The sequence below is a fragment of the Lissotriton vulgaris genome, chromosome 1_1 (genome assembly GCF_964263255.1).
Source record: "Lissotriton vulgaris chromosome 1_1, aLisVul1.2, whole genome shotgun sequence".
NCBI lineage: Eukaryota > Metazoa > Chordata > Amphibia > Caudata > Salamandridae > Lissotriton > Lissotriton vulgaris.
The window spans coordinates 1,916,982,744-1,916,999,737 of NC_141685.1; positions in this window are offsets into that span (position 1 = coordinate 1,916,982,744).

Consider the following 16,994-nt stretch of genomic DNA (forward strand, 5'->3'; position numbering starts at 1 on the left):
CCCGGTTGCTCAGGTACACAACCGCCCGAAGGACTAACGGGGCGCCGTCAGTCCCCCAGGATCCTTTTACCGTGGATCTCCCTGGGGGATATATCGCTCACGCACCCTTCCGGTGCTCCTGTAGAGGGTACCCTTCTGTACCTTCCTGTATTGGATCGCCCTGTAACTCCGCCAAGGCTCTCGGTGCGGCAGCCGCCGTCCGAGAGTCCCCCCAACCCTTATCTTCCTTCTATTTACAACCCGCTGCCCCCATCACTTCAGATAGGTCCAGCAGGAAAATGGCTATCCCTACTTCTGATAGATGGACGCCATCCTCATCAAAACAACACGTACATTTGGTGTGCAAGAAACCGTGCCTTATGAAGCCGAATCCCCTCTGCTCTGTGAATTTGCGCATGGCACTGTTCACTCATCTGCGGGAAGTTTCGATGACCCCCCCTGATCTAGCGCCCTTCCAATGCAGTCTAGGCGTGATCTCAGACCACCATACTCGCACGGCCACAACAGATTGCTCAAATCGCTCAGCGTGCCCCTCATTAACTGCAGCAGGGCCCTGCGCTCCAAGGGGGACCAATTCCTTGCCTCCCAAATGCACAATTAGCAAGTCTGGTGGAGATTCACCCCCGTCCAATAGTTGCTGAAATACGCGCTGCACGCTACTCCAAAGCAAGTCGGGCGCACTATCCACCTGATTTTTGTTGTTGCAAAACCATGCTTCCATTTTCCGCTATCGGCCCACCGGGCTACCCTTTGGATTCTCCATTTCCTGCCACCCAGACCGATTTACCTAGCAAATCAAAGATGCAGATGTGTAAAACACGTTTATTACATATCCAGATTATACCCTGCAAACCATACATTGCATCAATGGTGTCCATGACGCGCCGCAGCTGGTACTTGGCCAGGGGGGTTTCATCTGCATGAATGAGCAGGTAACCTTCCCCCAGCGGGCGCCGCGCAAGATACGTTCCCACCAGTCGTACGGGGCAATACCTGGCGATTCCCAACTTGTTCAGCACTATTACCTTGCCTACACCTACTTGGTCTGTTTTAGATTGCCTCAACGTTATATAGGTCGTCGTGGGATCAGACTGGGGGAGGTATGTGTGGCTAATGCAGGCCCAAAATTCTGAGCAAATAGACAATGCATCAACAAAGTGCCAATTAGACGGAGAATCACAAACCGGCAATGCTGTGGTCCCACTAAATGAATGTCTTGGCGTGGGCCAGGAAGTATGGGTTATCTGTGTGGTTTATGCAGGCCCATCTAAAATGTAGTGCTAACCATCTATTCAGGTGAAGCGCCGCACATTGCCTGGAAAAGGCTGCTACGCCATAGCCTCCCTAAATTTCTTCCAAAAGGAGCACTACACTCCCAACAGCCCATCTGTTGACATGGTCGATGCTGCTTAGTGCACAAGCTTAAAAGGCCACAATAAAGCTTTCTCGCATAGTCCCTCATGAACTGGCCACCATTTTTCAGAGCTACACGTGTTCCACCTGAACAACCATATAACTACTGTCTCTGATCGAACGCTCACCAGAATACCTAACAGAGGGCCCTCGACCCCGTGTCACCTCTGGGCCCTACCAGCAACTCTTGCCAAGAGAAATGCAGGTCCTCCTGTCGAGACATAACCCTATCTGACCAGAAACATGCCAGCAAGAGTCGAATTATACTGGGCCCCAGAAATCACAACACGCTATTTTCAACGGCAAAGGCCGCCCATGGTCTTGACTTACTCCGTGCCTGTTGTAGTGGACATATCCGAAAGCCCAGCAGTGCTACTTAGCGACCATTAAGGGATGGTGCATTGTACCAGCAACCCCCACCCTGGCTCAAAAGCCGTTATCTTGTTGTAGAAAGTAGCATCGGCGGGCCGTCTCCACCATGAAGAAGTCCAGCCTAAACTTTCTCGCCTAGCTGGGTTAGACATTTACCAGTATGACCAGTGAGTACCCCGTGATCAAGCGGCGAGGAGATTAGAAAGGGCACCCCCCTTTCCTTTCGACGGAGGTGACTTGCTATGACAGGAAGGAGGAACTGGGGGAAGGCTTGGGCCCTATCACTGACCGGCCTAGGCCACTAGCAATTTAAACAACAAAACAATGACCGGACAGTATTCATTTAGTGACAAAGTACACAACCCTAATGTAATGAATCACTAGGTTGAACAACCATTTGTATTGATTGACTTATTTTTTTATAAAATGTTTTTGCAGAAATATTTTTGGCATCAAAAGTTACATCACAACATTACATTAATTTACAAACAACACATTCTGTGAACTAAATACAAGATCAAGACATTACAAGAAACAAAGAAAATTGTCATCATTAATAACAAAGACAACTGTGAAAAGGCCTCAAATTAATCGCTTTACAGAGGCTTCCAATCCTGAATTTCTAATGGACAAGGGGAAGAAAATCTTAGAAATAAACCTCCTTGTTGCAACCCTCACGAGACAGATAGAAAAAATACCACATTTGGTGCTCAAGCTAGGAGAAACATGGGAACAGTAAAACAATTCCAAAGTAAGTTTTTTAGTTAAATCCTAGCAAGCCCTGATAGTTTTGTGTCTCGGAGGTGAAAACGTCGACGCGTTTCGAACCCAATATCATTCACGGGTTCTCCTCAGGACAGGGACTGGGGGGTCGTTGTCACTTATTTGTGAAACGGGGAACCTTTCCCTTGATAGTGGACGAATTCGCCGCTATGCAAGAACGTGGTGCCGGCCTTGAGTTGATTATCTCCGTGTTAATCTTAGAGTGTAGCAGATAGATCGAATTAGGCGCGTGGGAGGCGGCGGCCCCCACACGGGCTGGTGTGTTGACAGCGCTGGCTGCTGGCTGTGACGGTCCGGCACACAGTAACTTCCAAAAGACTGTTTTCGTCCACTATCAAGGGAAAGGTTCCCTTTGCATTTTCACTGGCTACTTTGCTTTTCTTTGCTCTGGATAGTTCGTATTTCTCTCTAACTTTAGTTTTGGATAATAATCGTCGTCCCTATGTGGCAGATGCTGAAAACTGTGAACTTCTTAACAATGTTTGTTTCTTTTGTGCTTGTTTATAATTCGATACTTCAACATGTTTGCCTTTCACCTTGGCTCTGTGGTCCGTGTTCTAAAACAATTTCGTGGCAGCTACTCCGCGTGTGTTATTCTAATAAAGGGGATTTCAATGACAACATTCTTTGACGCTATAGAGAAGGTGGTGTGGGCACAAGCATGGCGTCCAGGTCCGACCTAATAGTTGGATAGAAGATTGTGCTGAACATAAGGCTGTCGTATTTTTGCACACAGACTCTCCCCTCGCCTTCGAGCCACAGAAGGAAATTTTAATTCTTGGAACGCATACGGAGTTTAGACCGCGTTTAACCTGACACTTGAATCTGTGTAGAAAGCACTGAACTGAGGGAAGGGCATTGCAGATGTTGCAAGGATCAATCATTTTTAAAAGGGGAGAACACTGACTTTCATTTGAGAAGAAGTCATTAGACTGTGCTCGCGCACACATTGTAATGAGGTTTGTTGCAGAAACGTAGTACGAGTGAAGCGGTGGCAAACAATGACATACTAATGTGTGTACTACACGCCCGTCTGCTTTGACAGGCTGCCCCGGGACACCAAAGGTGGCTACCTGCGAGGGCGGCCATCCTTAGTGCCATAGGATGGCACGGACCCTGAGCGGTCTAGTGGTTGGCTGACTCGCTGGTCAGCCTGTGGTCAACCTGACATTCCCCACACGTGAGGTCATTTCCTGTCAGGGGGAGGGCTATATAGCCCGTGGGGCGAGGGTCTGGCGTCCTCTTTTGTTCCTGGCAGCGGCGTGTAGACCCTCGCCCCCCACATCGGGAGAATCCCGCAGCGCGGACCCGGACTGCCCGGCGTTTCTTTTCCCTCCCATCCGCTTACCCTGCTCTCGGGCAGATCGGGGTGGGGGGGCTACTACTAATGAATTGTTTTTGTGTTGCAGGCGGAGTTACAGGGCGATCCAATACAGGAAGGTACAGAAGGGTACCCTCTACAGGAGCACCGGAAGGGTGCGTGAGCGATATATCCCCCAGGGAGATCCACGGTAAAAGGATCCTGGGGGACTGACGGCGCCCCGTTAGTCCTTCGGGCGGTTGTATACCTGAGCAACCGGGGGTTGCCAACGCTCTGCCCCCCGAGGGGGGGGGTTTGAGTAAATGGGCGAACGAGAGGTTCGCCGGGGGTAGGGGTTAGACCTTTCCCCCCCCAAACTGATAACGCCCCTAAGGTTTAACACCGCGGGGGTTATAGCTCGGTCAGGTGGGCGGGTCGCGAGGGGCGGCCTGCTCTGGATCGCCCGTAAGTTAACCCAACATGTTGGCATAATGTAGATGCTAATAAACTGCAACAACATTTCTCCATCAATTTGTGTGGTGTCTGTTATTGTGGGATGGGGGGTTGTGTGTAAGCGGGTACGGGCCGATATTGGCACTATGGATTCTGGGAAATGTAAAGCGCTCCAATACCTTCGAGTCGAGGTAACGCTTATTAAAAATGCAAGAAAGAAAACATAAATGTTGCTTTTCATAGGCCGTGAAAAGCTGCATTGGGCTAAATCTCTAAAAACATACTCAGGATCCTGCTGCCTAGAGAGACAGTGTGCCCGTGTTGCTGTTTTATTAAAATTGTAACAGAAAAATGTTTTTCACAGTATTTCAAAAGCAGCATTGTGCTAAAACTGTAAAAACAGCCACCTTTGAGCTCATCACCACGAGCGCCGAGCCCCATGCCCAAGTGGGAGGGCTGTGATAATTACATTACAAGTTCAAGTTCAAAAGACCTTTATTCGAATTTCATAAAATCCATAAAAGTACCGATTACAGCAACAATTCATTAAAATAAGATACATACAAACAGATTAAAAAAAAAAAAGAAAGTTTTTGTGCAAAAGAGCGTCCCAGAATTTTGTACAGTACAATAAATTTCATTTCATTACATTATATACAAAGTGCAAGGTGACACCTGTTATCGAGAATTACTGATATCAGGGGTTTTCCATCGTCTTACGTGCTCGTATAGCCATTCTTAAGAAAGTGCTGGTGCGAAAAGTCAATTCTTCAGTGTCCAAAGTAAGCAACATTATTTATGAATCTTTGAGGGTGAGTGGTCTGTATTTTTTAAAATAGGGAGTTAAAAGCCATTTGATAAATCTCATATAAAATTTACAGAAAAACAAAAAGTGCAAATCATCTTGAGTACTCATTCCATCACAGGGACATGGGGTGAGATCAGCACTATGTCGATACCCCAGAGGAAATGACTACAAGAATTTAACAGTTCCCGCCCTCAATCGGAACAATAAAGCTCTCTCCCAGCTGGACATAGGGAGGGAGAGATAGGGCGGGAGGTTTTGCCCACACAGTCCATTTCCAATATATTTCGTAACACTTGATTTCTGGGATTCTCTTTCAAGCGACAGTTTCTGTAAAGTGCATAGAGTGCTTTTTGAACCTCCACCTTGTCCTTTGGTTCAATTAGCATTGGGTCAATAAACAAGGTACCTCTGTCAATGTCATTAAGTGATTTAGAAACTTCTGTAAGCCAGGGAATGTTCATGCCGTGTTCACAATTTAGGCAGTCCTTGATAATTTTTTGTGTGAGGACAGCAGCTTCATTTCTCCAGATCCTGATCCAGAAAAGAGCCGGTCTGGCTCTGATAAAGTCACTTATAAATGGAAGATTTAGTTCTTTATGACAGATGAAATCAGATGAGGAGATCGGGGCACCCAGCACTTTTCTACAAAAGCGGTTTTCCTCTCTCTGAATACATGTACTGCTTCCCAACCCCCACACCTCTGCTCCATACGTGGCAACAGGTGAGCACTGCAATTTAAAAATCTTTAAAATAGCCTTAGTGGCACCAATTTTCTTTGGGCGAGGGAGGCTCAACACGGAATTGTTGGCTTTCGAGAACTTGCTCGTGGCGTGGGCCAAATGCCCACTCCAAGAGCTGTTCGCAGCGAAAACCAACCCTAAGTAAGGAAAGTTAGGGACAGATTCTAATTTGTCTGAGCCTATTCGAATTGTGTTAAGCTTCCTTTTACGCGGGCCATAGGACATAATAAAAGATTTTTTTAAATTTACCTTTAGGTCCAGACCCTCCATGAATTTTACAAAGCAGTGTACCAGCAGACGAAGGGCATTTGGAGTCCTAGCCATAAGCACCGCATCGTCTGCGTATAAAAGCACGGGTAAAGGATTTCCTAAAATCATTGGGACATCTGGTGTAGCTTTTTTCAGGCAATTGGATAAGCCATTAATGTAAATGATGAACAACAGGGGTGCTAAAACGCACCCCTATCTCACCCCCCTTCCTATCTTGATGGCTCCTGAGACCTCTCCACCCATCCCAACACGTACCCGTGCTTTCAGGTCAGTATGGAGATAGGCTAGAACACTAACGAGAGTATCATCAAGACCATTAGATGCAAGAATTGACCACAACTTAGATCTATTTACGAGATCAAAAGCGGATGAAAGATCCATAAAAGCGAGATAGGTAGGGGATGAGCGGGCAATGCAGTATTTATCAATTATCAGCTTCAGATTTAAACATTGCTCCACTGTTCCTACCCCGCTCCTGAACCCCATCTGGCATGGGTCCAGGAAGTCAGTATCCATCACCCATTCCAATACCCTATTGTAAATTATGCGACCAAGGACTTTTAGGGTATTGTCCAAAAGGGAAATTGGGCGGTAGTTTGCTGGATCTGTCCTGTCTCCCTTTTTATAAATTGGGACAATGATACTAGTGGCCCAAGTAGATGGCATGGCTACTTGTGGAAGACTATTAAAGATGTTAAGAAATATAGGTGTCCACAAGTCAACATTGTGTTTAATAATATCAATAGGGAGACCGTCTTGTCCGGGTGCTTTATTTCCTAGACTTTCCCTTATGGCTTTTTTGACTTTGTGGTCTAAGATCTTTATACCATCCAATTCATCTGATTTGTGGAGAAAATACTCATCAAGCTCTTCAGGAGGGGCTTCATATATTTTGGAGAAATGGCTCTCCCACGCTGCACTGGTTATATTGTAGCCTATTTGGGTGAGCTCTTTACCCATTTCCCTCGTTTTTCGGACAGCGGACCAAAATGGACCGCTGCCACCCAAATTCGCACTAATAATCAGGGAGTCCCAGTGATCGGACAATAGGTTAGCCTTCCTAGCCGATATTTTATCTTTATAGTTTTTCCTGGCGGCTTGCACAGCGACTCTGCACCTTGGTTTGGCAGAGAGTACCTTTCTTAACTCTCTGTTAGCCAAGGAGCAAGACGAGTCAAACCACCTAGGCTCTTTGCATTCTTTGGGAAGTGGGACTGAGAGAAGAGTTTTGATGGTATGACATAATGTTTCAAAATCTGCTATTAGTTTCTCATTGTTACCAGTGGGGGACAAGCAAGATTTTATCAAATGTGGGTATGACGTTTGTATGCTATCTAGAATAGCCCCACAATCAACTCCTCTCCATTTCAATCGAAGACCGTCAATTGAGGGTGTGATATCCCTTGCCCCGTTTAGATTCATGTAAATTGGGCTAGATACAAAATTTAAAATCACCAACAAAGGATTATGGTCACTAAAGGAAGTTTGCACCACAGAGGTATTTGCTATGCGATCAGTTAAGAATGGTGATGTAAATACATAATCAATAGTAGAACTACTATTCCCACTGATAAACGTGGGAACATGGGGGAAATTCGTATTATGCCCTTTCCTCATAGCATCAGCAAGGTTAAATTCAGTTAGTATTTTAGACAATTCTAATCCCCTGCGATCTACTGAGTCAGAGCAAATGGGAACATCAAACCCGTAGTTCTTTGTTAATTTCACATTAAAATCGCCCCCTATTAGAATACCAATGATAGTATCTACTACTGAGGAACATTCAAGCATACTTAAGACCTTTGATAAAGCCAAAAAAATTTTGTTCGGTACACAATAAAAATCATTATTATAAAAATTAATTAAATAGATCAAGGTTTTTGACTTTAGCTTGTATTCGAGAATTTGTATGTTGGGATTGTCAGAGTTATCAATCTGCAAATCTTTGATTATACCACCTGCCAGGATTCTAATCCCTATGAATAAGCCACCCACTGCTCGACCAAATCTAGGTTTGGGTGATGTTAAGCTGAAACAGTGGTAGCCCTCAATATGCAAATTCTCCACAGCCCATGTTTCTCGAAACATAAGGATATCCACATCATTAATCACCTCAATCCATGCTGGGTCCAACAACTTAGCTTCCAGCCCTGCAACATTCCAACTTAAAAATGATAAACCATAGGCATTACAACATTTACCCAATCGATTCCTAATATTCCCAATTTTATGATGAATTGGCTTATTTGAGGTGGGCAAAATGGGCAAAATGCTGTTGGTAGGCGTGATTACTGTAAGATCAATCAGGTCATGACAAACTGCATCTAGAACCGGAGATCCCTCCAATGTAATAGTTGCAGCCTGTCCATGTGCATGTGTTTCATTGTTGTCGGCTGTTCTCAGTCAGTCCTGATCATCTAAATTGGAAAAATATTCAAAGCGGTTGTAGGTTGGAATGTTGAATGCTGTTGGTGTGAACTGATAGGGATCAGGAGCTGGATAAGACCTTTCTCTATAATTTTGTTGGTGCATGGCTGGGAACTGTGGATAGTGAGGAAAGTGAGGGGCGGGAATTGACATTAGTGGCTGGTTCTGCAGATTGTGGCTATCCATATGATTTACAAAGGGCTTCTGATTCTGGATAAAAAGCGGTGATTTAATTCTCACTCCAAAATTCAAGTTGTGATAAGGGATTACAGGATGACTAGCCATAGTCTGTTCAGGAGGTATCAAATGCCTATAAAAATAACCTAATGGGAGGAGTGTGGTGTTGAATTCCCAGGGAGAGGGTGATGGGGCGCTGGCAAGTGTTTTTTCCGCCCATTCTGGGTTTTTTAAACTTATGGTAACACAGTCACCCTCAAACTTTTTCCTGAGTGGGCCTATCCAACCTACTCGCTGAATGTTAATGATCTCCCTTGCACCATCTATGGGAAAATTGCAATTTGCAATTAACCAGTGGAGGGTTTTGTTTTTAAGAGATGAATAAGTTTCGTCCTGGTCCTTCCGTAATTTGGTGACATTTACTAGCACCAGCACATATGCTCCACATTCTGGTGGAAGATTGATACGAGAGGGAACTTGCTTGGTTGTTTTTTGTGGTGGTTGAGCCATAGAGGAACTGCTTACGGAATTCTCAGGTTGGCCATTAGTGGTCACATTTGGTTTTTTAATATTCTGGTCCGTCCTTTTATCCAGAACGGTGTTGTTAGAACTGAGGGTAACTATTGGCTGGCTAATGGATGGACCTTTCGATGTTACTGATGTAGCTGGTAGAACTTTAGGTATAACATTAATATTTGTGGTTAGTGCTTGTGGAATATTGGGTTTGGTGGCAACTGTTTTATTTGAACTAGGGTTTGTTGCACCATTTACAGCACATTCTTTATGTAGATTCTTAATAGGAATACTCAGATCGGCTAATTGCCTTTCGATTCGAGTAAGCCTACTCTCAATCGGCGATAAATAAATACTCAGTAATTCAGCCAGCCTTTCTAGCATGCGGTCATTGGCACTTTCAGAATTGTCATTGATAGTATCATTGTTAACTGACATTCTGCCCTGATGCTCGGTCTCTCTGTCAGCCTCCTTTGTGATATCTGTAGCTCTGGTTATATTTTGGTTAGGGTTGGAGTTGGATCCTTTCCCGTTTTTCCTTTTAGTCGGGCCATGTTTCCTAACCTTTATAGACCGGGGCTTTGATACATATGCCTTATGTTTTTGGATGGCCCCCTCCCGTCTACCTCTTATTTGTCTTGTGTTGTTGACAGGTATCTCTTCTGGGGTGGGGTTGATAAGTAGATCTGGGGTCTTCTCCAAGTCCATGCTAATATCTGTATCTGAGTCTATCAGAGGAATAGAGGCTGATAAATTAACCTCACTTGGTATAGTATGGATCTCAGCACAGATATTTGCTACGGGTCTAACCTGAAGACCTGAACGGGTGTAGTGGCAGCGGCAATAAGGCCAAGGGAAGAGCGTTTAGCGTGGGCCAGATCTTGGGAGACCCTGCGCTCTAAGAGTGAGATACCTTGATTTATGGCATCATTAGCCTTAGTGATGAAATTATCTATGGGACCAATTACTGAACCGCCCCCCGCTGCAGCTGTTTTGCTGTGACTGCCCCTTGGACACATGATGATGAATGCGTATACTTGGCCAGATGTAATAGAAACTAGCGTTTGGCGTACAAAATAGTAATAATGTACAATGAGCAAAACAAGTATGTAAAGCTAAGGCGAGTGAGAGAACAGGATTACCACTCAATTGACACAATAAGATAATTGTGGACCAGCATGCAGGTACATCCAACTGCAATATGGGACAAAGTCAAAGTCAGTCTGTGGCACACATTTCTCATGCAGAGTGTGCCTTTTGCAGTCCAAAACACATAAACTAGAGTAAAAGTACCTTACGGGGCAGATGTTAGGGGGATAGCCCCGTCCCGTCCTCCGCGTGCCACTGAGGGCCACAGAGGGCCCGCCCTTGTCCCGGGCTTCTCCCGGTCGCTATTGCGCGCGTCTCGCGGGGCGAGAGGGGTGTCAGGCTTTTTCTAGCGCCTCCGGGCGCTCCTGGAGCGCCACGGGCGCGCTGCCGCCCCAGAGGCTGCTGGGGAGTGTGGTCCTATCACTCCTTGTGCCTCCCGGCGTCTGGTGAAGAGGAGCGCTGCTGCCGTTTCCCTCACGGCTCGCCCGATGGCGAAATGGCAAAGGTAAGTTACCTCCTGGTGTTCCCCCTTGGCTCCCGGGGGTCAGGCTTTTTCTAGCGCCTCCGGGCGCTCCTGGCGCGTCACGGGCGCGCTGCCGCCCCAGAGGCTTCTGGGGAGTGTGGTCCTAACACTCCTTGTGCCTCCCAGCGTCTGGTGAAGAGGAGCGCTGCTGCCGTTTCCCTCACGGCTCGCCCGATGGCGAAATGGCAAAGGTAAGTTACCTCCTGGTGTTCCCCACATTACAACCAGCCTGCCTGCCCCGCTGCCTTTTAGCACATCAGCACAGCAACATGTTACTTGATTTAGGAACATCCCCTCCCACATCCATACCCCACCCCCAGGAATAAACAAGCAGTGGCATAGCCAATAGGTCTCCCCTTTTGGACCTTATAAGTGCTTAGCCATGCAACAGTTAATGTTGTTACACCGAGGATATTGTGCTGCATAACTAAATACTTATAAGGTCCTAAAGGCGAGACCTATTGGCTATGCCAATGCTTGTTACTTTTTACTCGTGCAAGGATGGCCACCTGAGCAGCTCACCCGAAACTAAATTCCCTTCCGCCTCTCTTCGTTTTCCCTTCACTTCCATGGTTGAAAAAGCAAATACTGCTTTTTATTTGGGAAGAATTCCTTTGCTTATTTTTACCTTGGACTTCAGTGTTCTCTGTGTCTGTGGATTTGACATTGCTGGCCTGACAAAGCTGTTCCCTATTTCTTGCCTCGGAGGGTAGACGTATGCCTAACTGCACCTGATTACCTGGACGCTATTAATTTGTGTTTCCTTCTCCCTACCTAACGAATCCTTGCTAAGTAAAAGAACGTCACTATGTATGGTGAGTCTGGGGGAGCACACAACAGAGGGGTTGTTTATTACTCTGGGGTATTGGCAATAGAATAGTGGTGTATTCTATCAATACAAATTTTTTTCTTGTTTTTTGTTTGACTTCCCAAAGGGCCACAGATCCTAGACCAGGTATTCCTGAAGACTCCACATTCGTGGGTTTAACATTGAAGTTTCCTCTTCCTGGTGGTCCTGAGCTGTCTCTTCTCTTCCCATGGGTAGTTAGCTAGTAATCCATTTGTGATCAGATCTGGTTGTACCCCAAGGGAGCGTGGAGGTCCTCTCTTCACTCCCGAGGATTTGGTCATTCGCCATGCGGACTTTGAACCAGCTCCATAGCTAGATTGGAACCAAAACTGACCTGTGGGTTTCCTCGCTGGGCAATTACCCACAAAAGCCAAGTAGCAAAAAGCCAAGTAGCAAAAAGCCAAAAGCAATTGCACCAGCTTCAATGTATTCAAAATGCTGCCGCCCGCATGGTACTGGGTCTACCAAGAAGAACATCTTCCAAAGCGGCCTTGTCCAAACTGCACTGGCTCCCGGTTAGAGAAAGAATTAGATTCAAGAGTCTTTGCTATGCCCATAAAATTGCACATAACAAAGGACCTACCTATTTAAGAAATCTTCTCACTATCCATCGCCCAACCAGAAACCTTAGATCCTCAGGTATGTCACAATTTAAACTTCCCCGGATCCACAGAGCGAAACTGGGTGGCCGCTCCTTTCGATTCCTTGGAGCAAAACACTGGAACGCCCTCCCTGTTCATTTGAGAATGGAGCCGTCAGAAACTCTTTTCAGAGCTAAATTAAAAACCCATCTTTTTCCCCAATAATTCTTTTCTGCACTTCTGTTCCGGTGGGCTGTTGGGAGTTTTTTGTTAGCAGTTAGCGCGGGGATACACAGTTGTGCAGCCATGCGCTTTACAAATGCCTTATTATTATTAATATTATTATTAGTATATTCTTACCTGAGAAAATTCTTTCCATAAGTTTCCCTGAAATATTATGTCACTGAAAATGGGTGGGAGCTACAGTCACAGTGCTAAACTGCTGGAGTGGGACACCAACTGTCATTCCCAAGCTGAGACCCTGGGTTGAGTGCAGGAGTGACAAGAATTGATTTTAGCCGCAGCATTGGAGAAATATGTAACTGTGACCCATGCTTGTGTTTAGTATTATGTTTTGCTATGCTACTAAAGTACTTCCCTTATTCAATCACATGCGTGCAGCGGCTTTTTTCGCGCTGTGCGGCTTTTTTCAAAAAGCCGCATTACATGACGAGCTGAGCTCGTCATGAGCATGCGAGCGGCACAACTCATGACGAGCTGAGCTCGTCATGAGCACGGAAGGGGTTAAGAAAAACACTAGGCTGGGTAGCATAGAATTGTGTCTGTTGGTTGTCTGTTCCCTCCACTTCCTTACTAAGAAAGCTTTGATTGCTCACCTTTTCACTGGGATTCAAATGAGAAAGCAGTTTACTGGGATCAGATTACAGAGCCATAGTAGGAGGGTCCTAGGACTCCAAGGGCAAATTACCCCAGCCTCCATGAGTGTGGCCCAGTAGCTCCCTAAATGAGGGCTGATAATTGATGGCAGTAACAGAATCTGCAAATTCCAGTTCCAATTGTATTGAATATAGGAATCCGGATGCCCTAATGCACATCCATCAAAATATTGGAGGGTTTGTGTTGGTTGCAGGTAGCAGTGGGAGGAAGGTTCCTACTGTGAGGGATACAAGTGCATTCAGGAACATGGGTGATAAGAGATCCTCCCTTCTGCCAATGGCTCAGGCTTGGTAGCTAGTGGGGATGACAAGGAGTACCCAATTGCCAAAGTTGAGGTAGAAGTCAATCACAAGGTGACCATGGCTGATGTGGGAGAAATTGAGAAACAAGGTGCTGGTTGGCTCTTGGGCTGGTTGCACTTTAGGATAATTGAGTGCTCACGTAGTGCTTGAGCTGCCCATGAAGGTATTTGTGTCCAAGCAAGGATCCACAAACTTGAGCTTTTGAGAGGAATACTGGGCCCTCAATGAAGTAACCAAGACAAATGCACACACACTCCCAGAGCTGACGAACGTCTTGACTGGCTTGGTGCTGGTAGCTACCTGGGCACCTTAGATTTGACCAGTGTTTACTCGCAGGTCAAATAGCACATACTGCCAAGAAGAAGACTGCATTCTCTACACCAAATGGATTCAATCAGTTTTGGTTAATGCCTTTTGGACTTAAGAATATTGCCTCAACTCTTCTGTGCATGGTGAATCTTGTTTTCCTATAGCTGGAAGTGTGTTGCATGGATTGTCTTGATGGCATTGCTGTTTTTTGTAATTCATGTGAGGACCACTTGATGCACCTAGAATATGTGCTGGTCAAGATACAGGCAGTTAAGACTGACCATGAAGATAACTGAGTGCCTGATAGGGTAATCCTCCGTAGTCTACCTTGGACATCAGATAGGCAACAGTAAGATCCACCCATTAAAAGCCAGGATTCAATCTGTATTGAAGTAGGTTTCTCCCACACAAGTCAGTGAGAGCAGTTTTAGAACTTACTGCTTCAGTAAGTTTTGGATATTCTGGGACACCCGGCCTGGTCCCATAGTGGCCAGGACTGAGGTATGTCTGAAGGGTTTTGATAACCTAAAGAGAGTCAAATTTAGTTAGACTGTACTGATGTCCCCTGACCATAGCCCTACATTGAATGTATAGACTGACTCCACAGATAAAGGAACTGGAACAGTATTTATTCAACTTGATGAGAACGGTAGAAAGCATCCAGAGGCTTTATGAGCTGTACACTACCCCTCAGAAACAGAAATGGGTATTCATTGAGAAGAGATGTTGTGTCGTATGTGTGAGGTGAGGAGGTTTTGGCCTTAACCTCTTTGGTACCAAGTTTGTGACAGGACAGATCAAAAATCACTCAAGCAATTTATGGAAATTAATATTGAGAATCCCAAGTTACTGATGTGGCCCATTTCATCACAAAGCCAAGATTTCACAGTGAGACCTAAGGCTGGAATGAATCATGGAAATGTAGATGGAGTTTCAAGCCATTTTTTCCTATCCAATTAGTGTGAAATTAAGAGCCAAATAGTTAGAATTGGACAGGGCACCTGTTGAGATGGGAATGCTCATGCATGTTAAATAAGCATTTTCTCCCTCACTAGAGTGCTCCCTTGCATGTATATCTGGTATCCTGACATTTACATTCACCGCCACTACCACAATCAGCAATTTCTTTTACGGTGCTCCCCCCAACCGATTACGTAATGTTTTCTCATATAGGTCGTTTGTCCTAGAGTACCAACATGTGTACCAGGCTTACCTCGACGAACATGGGTGTTTCAAATGTTCCATACTGCAATCTGCTCCCCCTCTTTTTGATAACAGTAAAAAAGTCCCAAACTGTCAGAGTGGTATGGAGTGCAAAGAAGGCATTAGGGGAGCCCTTTGCAGTCTATGCTCAGTAAAAACGGGGACAATCAAGGCAGAACCAGACTGCTCTGTCAGTTAATTACACAGCTGGAGGTTATGCATGCACTCAAAATAGTAACTGGGGGAGCTGGGGAACAGACTTTATATCTTAACTTGATCAAACGGTCTCTTCTAGAGCACGCCCTAAAAGAGAAGATCGGGGCATCTACATTATAAACTTGGCACTTCAATATGAATATAGGGAAAATGTGGGATGAGCACTTGCTCACCAAATTTTTGACAGAAAGTCCAGGGGCGTAATCCATTCAATTAAAGGTAGTGCTGGCTCGGTATACACTCACCATAAGGCTATTGCGGAACAGTTCTCGGTTTTCTATCGAGAACTTTACAGTCAGCCCCAAGGGTTTTAACTCTTTGGGGTTTATTCAATATGCTCAGGACTGTAGACTGCCTGTTTTGGGGGAACTCAAGCTCCACACTTCAGCAAGATATTACTCTTAGTTAAATCGAGGTGGCTATTTTAGCTTTACCATCAGGACAGGAGAAGACACTATTATATAGTGGAGAAGTGTGGCTCAATGGTTAGAGCGGCAGACCCTGATGCATAGGTCTGGCCTGGGACCAGGGTTCAATTCCCGCCTCAACTGGTCTTGGTGGATCTTGGGCTCATAATTCCTCATACCTGATTTCTCGCCTCGGTGCCTATTATAATCATGGGTCCCACGCTGCAACTCTGGGCAATAGCTTGCTTAGTCTCCACAACGGCCCCCAACATCGCTGGGGATGCCTGGTTGCAACCTGGGGATGCCCAGGAGTGGACATTTCACGGGGAAAAACCAGGAAGGGTTCCCTAGCGGTATGAGTACAGTGCCAGGACACTCAGGAGTATCAGTGCGCTTTACAAGTACGGCTACATTTACATTTACTAGTCCATTCATATTTTTCAAAACATATAAAGATATTATCGTCTCAGTCTTTTTTAGAGTTATCCGGCATATTGATGCTGGTGGGGAAGTTCCCAGTACATGCAATATGACTAATAATATAGTCTTCTTACAGAAAGATAAGCCACCAACTGAACAGGGTTCATATTGTCCCATATCCTTTATTAATGCTGATGCAAAAGTATTAAAAAAGATTCTTGCCATTTGACCTGCTCCTCTAATGTCGGATTTTGTCTGGCAACAAGAGTACGCTTTTATAGCTGGCAGGGACACTACATGCCATGTTAATATGGCCATTGCTGCATTTGATGTAGCTGGAAAACGAGGTCAAAGAGTAGGTATGATACTTTTAGATGCCCAGAAGGCTTTCAACCATGCTATATGGGACTCTCTTTGGGCAATGATAGTAGCTTTTGGTATAGGAGACTGCTTCAGTAAGTTTGTAAAGTTACTATATAGGAACCCTAGTGGTCAGTTAGCTTATGCTAGGGTATTTTCAATCCCTTTTAGATCTGTCGCGACACTCAGCAGGAGTGTCCCCTATTGCCTCTTTTATTTGCTCATTATATGGAGCCTTTGCAATCTTTGTTCAGGAATGAGCAAATACAGCCTATGATGTCTAGGGATCTAGAATTCAAAATTACAGCATATGCCGACGATGTTGCCATTAATTCATCTAATCGATCAGTCATGCTGGAAAATAATATTATGAAGGGTAATAGATTTGGAATATTCTCTGGTTGCAAACTAAATATATATAATTCTCAAGTGTTACTCAATTTTAAACCAGAAAAACCGATTGTTGGGGTTTGTTCAACAGCAACATATTTTGGGGTTCAATTAAGCACCAAGGTCGGGAAAGTTATCAAACTGAACTATGAATCCCTTCTACTTTCAGTCACTTGCAAACTGCGGCTCTG